The following is an 8,844-nucleotide window of genomic DNA, read 5'->3' on the forward strand; positions in this document are numbered from 1 at the left end:
GTCAAGGATTCCACTTAGAATGCTTGCTGGTGATGAACCAGCTCCCTTTTCTCTTCCCTTCGCCACCTCTGCGCAGCTGTCACACCCTGCTGCCTTCTCTAAAGTCCTGCGGTTCCATGATACTCCATCCAAGGCTGTTGGTGGAATAGGAGAGTGCTGGGATGGAGCAGGAAGGGGAAGCAGGCACCCCATTCTCCTGAGCACCCCTCCCCATGATCTGAGCAGCTTGGGTGGACACCAAAATGTAGTTAAGACCAGAGCAAGGAATGGGCGTCTGCTTCGGTTCACAGCTTACATTGGAGACAGCCCGTCCCTTGGCTGGAAGGCAGGGGCTGGACTGGATGGCCCTGAGGTCTCAGCCCTGGGACCAGTGGTGGGGCTGCCCCAGAACCCTGGTACTGGTCGGCAGATTCTCTTCTCCCTCTCCCCAGTGCTGACCACACAGCAGCTCTCACCAGCCTGTGCAGGTTTGTTGCTGGTCTATAAAGCAGACCCATGAGGCCAGGAGGCTGAGGAGGGAGCCAGAGGCCGGGGGCAGGGCACTGCTGTCAGCACCCCAGGGCAGACAGGAAAGTCAGCCTGAGACCAGAAGCCTGACTCCGTGGGTCCCCAGCAGCCCCATCAGTCCCAACCCCACCCCAGCCACAGCAAGGAGTGGGCCCTGGGGCTTTATGGGTGGAATGCGCAGAGAGGGCTCTGATGGGGAAACGCACCCCAAGTCTGCCCATGCTCCCCACAGCCAGGGCACCAAGCCCTCTAGAACCACAGACAGTCCTCAGCATCAGGAAACAGATGGGGAGGCAGGAGCTGGAGCCCCACAAATGCACCTACCACCCACGATCTTGTACACCAGGAGGGTGCCTCAGAGCCTTTGGGAGGGAGTGGGGAGCAGGAGGGTTACTGGAAACAAGGTCTCCGGGAGGAAAATGCTCCTCAAGGCCTTGCAGAAGCCCCAGTCTCAATGCCAAGAAGCAGCCTGCCCTCAGGGAGCTCCCGCTAAGGGGATGGGTGGAGAGGCCCGGCTTGGGAGGGAGGGGGTCAGGCTTGCTCACTGGGACACCTCAGGGCTCCTCGACAACTCCCTCCCCCAGGGAAGGGCACGGGCCTGTGTGTGGAGGGTGGAGACTCCCTGAGTAAGCAGGTTGACAAAGGAAGGCACTTCCAAGTAAAGTGAGTCAGAGGCAGGAAGAGGAGAGGGAGAACCAGGACTGGATGTCACCCTGGTGTGGCCTGGTGGGCTCAGCTGCCCCCAGCACTAGGGGAGCCTCCTGTGCCCTCCCACACCCTCAGCCCTGCTTCTCCAGGGAAAGGGCCTTGGCCAGGGGACACCAGCCCCCAGTAGAGTGCAGGGAAAATCCCTGGAACCAAGAGTCCTGTAAATGATGGCAGGTGGGGGAGACCTTACTGAATCCTCTTCTAGGACACCGTCTTCTCTTCTGCCTGGTACTCAAACAGTATTTGCAGGAGAGCACCCACTAAAGGTGCTTCTTCTCCCTCTGGGCATATGCCTGGGGACACGTGCCATCTGAACCTCCCCAAGGGCTTTGCACTTTTAACCCAGCCTATCTGCCTCTAGCTAGTCCTCCCAGAAGACTGTGAGCTGCCTAAAGGCAGAGCCAGGCCTGGCCCTCTGGCTCCCTGGGGCACTTAGCACTGGGCAGACTCAAGGTAATTGTGTAAAAGTGTTGAATGAACAAATTACCTACCAAGTACAACATTTCTCAAAGCCAGTCATGTGCCAGTATTGCCACCATCACCACCCCTAAGCTGCCTCTCAGAGCTGCCACTGCCTTGGAACCGGGCTCCTGGCTTCCTCACCACGTTCCCCATCCTCCAGCCATACTACAGCCAAAAGATCTTTCAAAACATGATGCTTCTTCAAATGTTCTGTTGATTCCCACTGCTCTTGGGATAAATGCAAAATCTCTAACCTGGGGCCGACCCGTGGCTCACTCGGGAGAGTCTGGTGCTGAGAAAATCTCTAACCTGGTGCACAAGGGCTGGCCCCCACCACCTCTCTAGCCTCATGTTGAAAGCCCTTCGTTCTTCATGCAGCACCAGCTGCACTGAGTTTCTTTAGCTCCTCAGGAGGACCACCATCGCTCCCACCTCAGGACCTTTGCACTTGCAGTTTCTCCACCTGCAAGCTCCTTTACCCTCTTTGCCTGGCAAACTCCTCTTGTCTTCAGGTCTTCGGTTAATTGGGGAAGTCCTCCCTGATGTCCCAGAGGCAGGTCCCCCATTACACATTCTCAGGACAACCTTTTCCCTCATAGCTCTTTCACAGTCTGTAATGACACATTTGCATGGGTATTCATCAATGTCTATCCTCTATCTCCATCCCCGTCCTGCTCCAAAGACCACCAGCAGGATGTGGGCCAATGCCCTGCCCCAGTCCTAGTACCTCGCCTCCAGGAGGCGGCAAGCCAGAAGGACACACCTGACCCAGAAAGGTCCTGCACCCCAGGGGGCTGAGATCTGGGGAGGTACTTGACCCAAGAGGACAGCCCCACCCTGTGCCAAAGATGGGGGATGGGGGTGGGGGTGTCATACTCACCTGGAAAGAGAAAGCTGAAGAATCTGTGGAGAGATAAGGTGGCCAGAAAGCAGGAAATGAGCTTTGGGGAGGTGTCGGTTGAGGCAGGGCAGTTTAGCATTAAGGCTGCAGATCAAAGCCACAGGAAGTGGGCTGGTTTTTTCAGTAACGGAAGAATCTGATCAAAGCCACACTTTCCTGTCTAGGTGGGATAGGCAATTCATTCACTTATTCATATGTATTTGTACACGTCAAATGGTCATTCAACAAATATTGATTGAGCACCTTTCTGGTGCCAGGCATTGTGCTATGCCCTGGGGAGGCAGAGGTAATTAAAGTGGATCAGGTACCTAGATTCCTGAGTTTACAGGAATCTAGCTTAGTGCCTAGACCATTCTCCAACCACCAGCCTGTAGTCCACTTAGTGAGGCACAGCCAGCATCTTTTAAAATGCAATACAGACTGGAATGGAAAATGTCAGTGTATCCCACACAGCAAGGGTAAGCATTTGGTTGTACATGTATTAGGTGAACTGGGTCCCAGCATAAAATGTACTTCTTACTGTGGGTCACAATCAAAAAGTTTGAAAAACACAAATCTAAATGTTATTTAAATAATTCCACAAGCCTATTACTGAAGTTTACGATAGGGAGCATGGAGGAATAAACACAGTGCTATGGGAGAATAGGACAGTAGGACCCATCTGGCCTGAGCTGAAGAGGGTGGTCAGGAAAGTCTTCCCCGGGGAGAGGATACTTGATGGAAAAGCGGGGTGGGGGGCTGTTCCTCGGCCCCTGTGTTGAGGAGGTGTGAAAGAGGTCTGTTAAGGTGCTACGAGGTATTAAGAGGCCCATGGGGTGGTGAAGGAGCCATCAAGGCAGAAAGAACTTCTTGCTCGTCTGAGAAGAAGAAGCATGGAAGATTTAAGAGCAGGAGAGGAGGTCTGTGTGGCTATAGTGGGGAGGGCAGAGGGAAGAGTGACTCGACGTAGGGGTGGAGAGGTCAGAAGGTGCCCTGTGGGGCTTGGTGGAGAGTTTGGTCTTGATCCTGAAAGCAATAAGAGGCCAGTGATGGGTGTGTTCATTCTTACAGCCAATAACCCCTGCTGAGTAATCCCCTCCCCTGCCCTCCTGGTGCTGTCTGGAGCCACAAAGGTGAAAATGCCCTATAACCACTCCTAGGCCCGTTGGGAGTCAAAACACATGTGAAACATAAAATAGCCCACGGGACAAGTAGCGGTCGATGCAGCTCAGACCATGAGGGAGACAGGGATGAACGTGTGGGTAGTTGACTTGAGAGGTGGTCCCAGGAATCACAGCAGGAAAATGGGACAGTGACACAGAAGGGGAGGAAGCCAAGAGAGGGGGACTGATGAGCACCTCTGGGCGACTGAGCTCAACCCTACTGGGGTCCTCTGTGAGACCATGAAATACACACCTACCTAAGGGAGAGGAAGATGTGGTTTTAGTCATCCAGTTCTCATCTGTCACCAGTTGAAGGCCTCTCCTGGGGACATGGACTTTGTGGCACTCCTGGCGTGTTCCATGCACAGACTGGCCTGCTCCTGCTGCACAGAAGGCCCTCTGGCCAGGTCCCAAGGATGCAGTCAAAAGCCTCAGTGTGTAGGGCATTGGCAAATGCCAAGGGGACATGCACAGGGCACTGACCATCTCTGCCAAAATCATCCTGTACAGCCTGCAGAACATTCTGTGGTCCTTTAACTCACCTGCATATGATTTAGGGTGATGACTCCCAAATCTCTAACTCCAGCCCTAACTTTTCCTCTGGTCTCCAAATCTTTATATCAACCAACTGTCTCCCAGACCTCTCTCTTTGGATGTCCCATGAGCACCTCAAATCATCAGGCCCCTAAACTTAATTCATATGAATCCCCATCTCCACCATCAAACCTACTCCTCCAGTTTCCCTGTGGGGATGAATGGTGTCCCAATCACCCAGTCACCCAAGCCAGAAATCAACTCCTTTCTCCCCATCCCCCAAACCAGCTAATCACAACCCCTAAATCCTGTCACTTCTCTGTCCTCTCTATCACTGCCCAGCCTTAGCAGGCCTCCCCCGACTCCCGCCCCCAGCCAGTCTATCAGCTCCCTGGCTGTCCTCCCCACCCCCATCAGGCCATCCCTGATGCAGCCCAGATGAACTTTCCAAAACACTGATCTGGTTGTGTCAGTCCAAACACCTGTGTGTGGTACATAGACCTTCACATCTGGCATCAGCCCTAGCCAGCCTAACATCCTCACCTCATCACCCTACTACCCCACCCTGTACTCTCCAGCTATTATTCCAAGTTATTCCACATGTCCCTACCACATGTCCGTTCCTTTGCCGTTGCTGAACCCACTTTCTAAACTCAATGACTGCTGCTTTTGCCCACCTGGCAAATGACCCTTCTCATCTCTGCTCAGCCCTGCCTCCTCTGGAAAGCCTGCCCAGGCCACACTCCCATCATACTGCACACATCCTCCTGCAGAGCAAAGACGTCATGAAATAGTCATTGTTTAATTGCAGATCTGCCTCCCCCACTAGACCATGAGCTCCTTGAGGACAGGGACATATTTCATCTTTGTCTCCCCAGCATCTAGCACATAGACTGTTCCCAAGAAACCATCCATAGGTGAAGTGACCAGCCTAAGGTGACACCACTGGACAGTGTCTGAGCCAGGGTGGGACTCTCTCCCACCATCTCTCCTTCTGCTGAAGGGAGCCACCCAATGCAGGTGACACATGCCTGTTAAGACAAGAGACAGAACAGAGTAGCACTCCCTGTACCAGCACGGCACCCCTGAACTCTACCAACAGGACCTGCAGTTGTCATAATGTGGGGACAGGGTGTACCAAGCCATCCACAGTCTCTCAAGACCAGATGTAGGATCGAGTCTGCGCAGAGCAAGGAGATTCTGTCCCATTCGGCACTTGTCTTCAAGGACCCTGGGCTCTCCCCTCCTGGGCTAAATGGCCCGAAAGCATTATGGGGTAGATGTGCTATCTTTCTGGGTGACTCTGGACAAGTTGCCTCTCCTCTCTGGGCCTCAATTTCCCTATCTGCAAAATGGCAACTTGTACCAGGTCCATTCCAGCTCAAAAATACTATGATTTCAACTGTAATCCTGCCAAGAAACAAGTCTGAGGGCCAACTCAGGGACAAGTGGCATGGTGCAGAAAGAATGCAGCATTTGGGGACAGCTTCCCAGCCTCTGCCCTTAGTACCTGTTGCTCTAGGTGAGTCACTTCACCTTCCTTGGTTTCCTCGTCTGTAAAAGAGGACAATGGCCAGCCACATTGGAGGATTACTGTAAGGAGAAATGCAATGGATTACGTAAAGTGCACAGAGCAATGCTTGACCCATAATTGATGCACAATGGCTCCCTTTCCCTGGGTAGTAAGTGCTGGTGGCTCCCCAGCACAGCCCATATATCCAGAGATTAGAAAATTCTCCTCCTTCCACCCACCCCCATCTGTGGCTTCCCTTCCTGCCAAGCTCAACTGAGCCTGGCTGAAGGCCGGGGTGGCCAGGTGAGCATGATTAGCCACAGATGTGACCACCCAAGATCCCACGACCAGAGTGGCAGAGCCTGGATTTACACTGAGGTCTGGCAGTGCCAAGTCCAATGCTGTTTTCACAAAACAGCAGACCCCCATGTGACACAGGCCCATGGGCTCACTGCCCACTCTCTGTCCAGCCACCTCCCTCTGTCCCCAGGTGACCCCATTGCATTCTTGTGGTTTGGGCTTTGCTGGTGTGGTGGTGGCGGCGACTGAAATCTTGGCATCCTCCCACCCGCGAGTGGGGAGGGGGCTCCAGGGACCAAATTCCTCTTCAAATGAGATTCCCGTGGTTTCCTCAGCTGAGGCGTCTGCGGAGCAGAGAACAAACAATGTGGAATCAAATTTCTCTGGAAAATAGGCCCCACAAGTGAAGATCTAAGCATCTCTTTGGGTGTGGGGCCGCCTGCTTCACCCGGTGCCAGGCTAGACTCCCGCTGCCTCCCAGGCTCAGCAGTTGAGCAATCTCAACTCTGAGGCCATGCACTTTTTCCCCCCACCAGCCTCTCCCCGCTGTGTGACGTCAGAACTGTCACCAGAGCTGGGCTCCAGTCTTTCCCAGCCTCAGCTGGAGCACCCTGACCAGAGACAGCTGGGAACCCCAAAACAGGAGCATCCTCGTGGGATGGGTTCACATCAGCTCTGCCTGTTGTTGCTGCCACCACCCTCCAGGATTCAGGATCAGGTTGCAAAGACCAGGGGACATGGTGAGACTGGCTGTCTCCCTGGGTTCTCAGACCTCAGCAGCATATTCTAGAGTGACAGACCCCAAGAGGCACAGAAGAGAAAGGACAAAGTGACCAACTTCCCCCAAACCCGCAGCCCAAAACTATCTTAGATCCTGGCAGGAAGGGCCTCTGCACATGTGGTCTACCCATCCAATGGAATGTTACTCAATCATAAAAAAGAGTGAAGTACTGATACCTGCTGCAACACAGAGGAACCTGAACATCATTATGCTAAGTGGAAAAAGCCGGACACAATAGGCCACATACTATATGATTCCATTTATATGAAATACTCAGAATAGGTAAAGCCATAAAAACAGAACACAGATTAGCAGTTGCCAGGGTCTAGGGAGAGGGGATGGGAGAAATTGCTTAATGGGTACGGAGTTTCCTTTTGGGGTGATAAAAATGTTCTGGAACTAGATAGAGGTGATGGTTGCACAACATTGTGAATGTACTAAATGTTACTAATGGTACATTTTATGTCATATGTATTTTACCACAATGAAAGGAAAAAATGAAAGGCTTCTGCTTGCAGTCCCTAGTTTTAGAGGGGCCGCACTCTGCTTCCATGGGATGAGGAGTCTGTGGGTCTGAATGTACCCACCAGAGCCACGGTCTCCTTTCTAGGCCTCACCTTGCACACAGAGGACCACTGTATTTCTGCTAAAATGGCTCTGGACTCTTCTTCAGGTCCATTTTTCCAAAGGCGAACTACATCTGGGCCCAAGGAGGCAGGGGACAGCTACTTACAGGAGGATGAATGGAGTTTGGCTTCTCCCAGCTGGGCTGTCCACCCCTTCTGGTGCAGGATGGAGCCAGGAATGAGAAGATAAGAAGGGTTAGACCATGCACCAGAGACTGGGATCCAGGGGCCAGCCCTGTCAGGCAGCTACCTCCTAGCACTGAGCTCCAGATCACCAGAGAATTAAGAACTTGATCCTGGCCTTCACAGTCATTATGAAGATATATGTGTCAAGACAGGATGGATAGAATATATTTTATTAATAGTCTGGAAACTTAACCTTGAATATTTAGACTCGTGGTACGTATTCATCTTCTACTGCTGCATAACAAATGACCACAGACTTAGTGGCTTAAAACAACACCCATTTTAAACTCACAGTTCCATAGGTCAGAAGTCTGCATGGGTTTAACTGGGCTCTCTGCTTGGGGTCTCACAGGCCAAAATCAAGGTGTCAGCCAGGCTGGGCTCTTATTTGGAGGCTCTGGGGAAGAATTTACTTCTAGGGTCATTCAGGTTGTTGGCAGAAATCAGTACCATGTGGTTGTAGGTCTCCATCTCCTTACTGGCTGAAGGTTGCTATTGAAACAAATCTTTCTTATGCTTCAAATCTCTCTAACTCCTTACTCTGCTACCAGACGGGAGAAAACTCTGCTTATCAAGAGCTCACCTGATTAGGTCAGGCCCACCTCGACCGTCTCATTCTAAGGTCAGCCGACTTAGTACTTCACTGCTTCTACAAAATCCCTTCCCCGTAGTGCTTAGATTAGCATTTGATGGAGTGACCAGGGCATGAAAATCTTGGGATGTGGAGGGCATCTTTAAAATTCTGCCTACCACTGCCTCCATTTGTAACCTTTCCCCAGGCCTTGAAAATGTTGGTGGCATCTGCCCCAGCTGGGCATGTCCAGTTCTGTCTACCCTCTCAGGACTCTACTCATGGGAACTTTGCTTAACCTGCAGCAACTACTGTCCACCTCTGTAGTTCACAGGCTACCCTTTCTCCCTCAAGAGTCTGCTGAAATGCCACCTCCTCCATGAAGCCTTCCACCTGAGTTTCAGGCAGAATTGATCTCCCCAGAGAATTCATAACTGTTACCACTTCCCCCTGCCCCCCGCCATGGCATGTCCCAGCCTGCCTTGATCTTCGGCTGAGAACTCTGAGTCTCTCTACCCTCTAGACCAGGAGCAAAACCTGGGGCAAAGTCCGTCTATCATCAGACACTATGCCAGCTCAGCAGTGATCCAGAGAGATGAATCAAATGGGGTCC

This window comes from Cynocephalus volans, chromosome 10 (genome assembly GCF_027409185.1).
Source record: "Cynocephalus volans isolate mCynVol1 chromosome 10, mCynVol1.pri, whole genome shotgun sequence".
Classification (NCBI taxonomy): domain Eukaryota; kingdom Metazoa; phylum Chordata; class Mammalia; order Dermoptera; family Cynocephalidae; genus Cynocephalus; species Cynocephalus volans.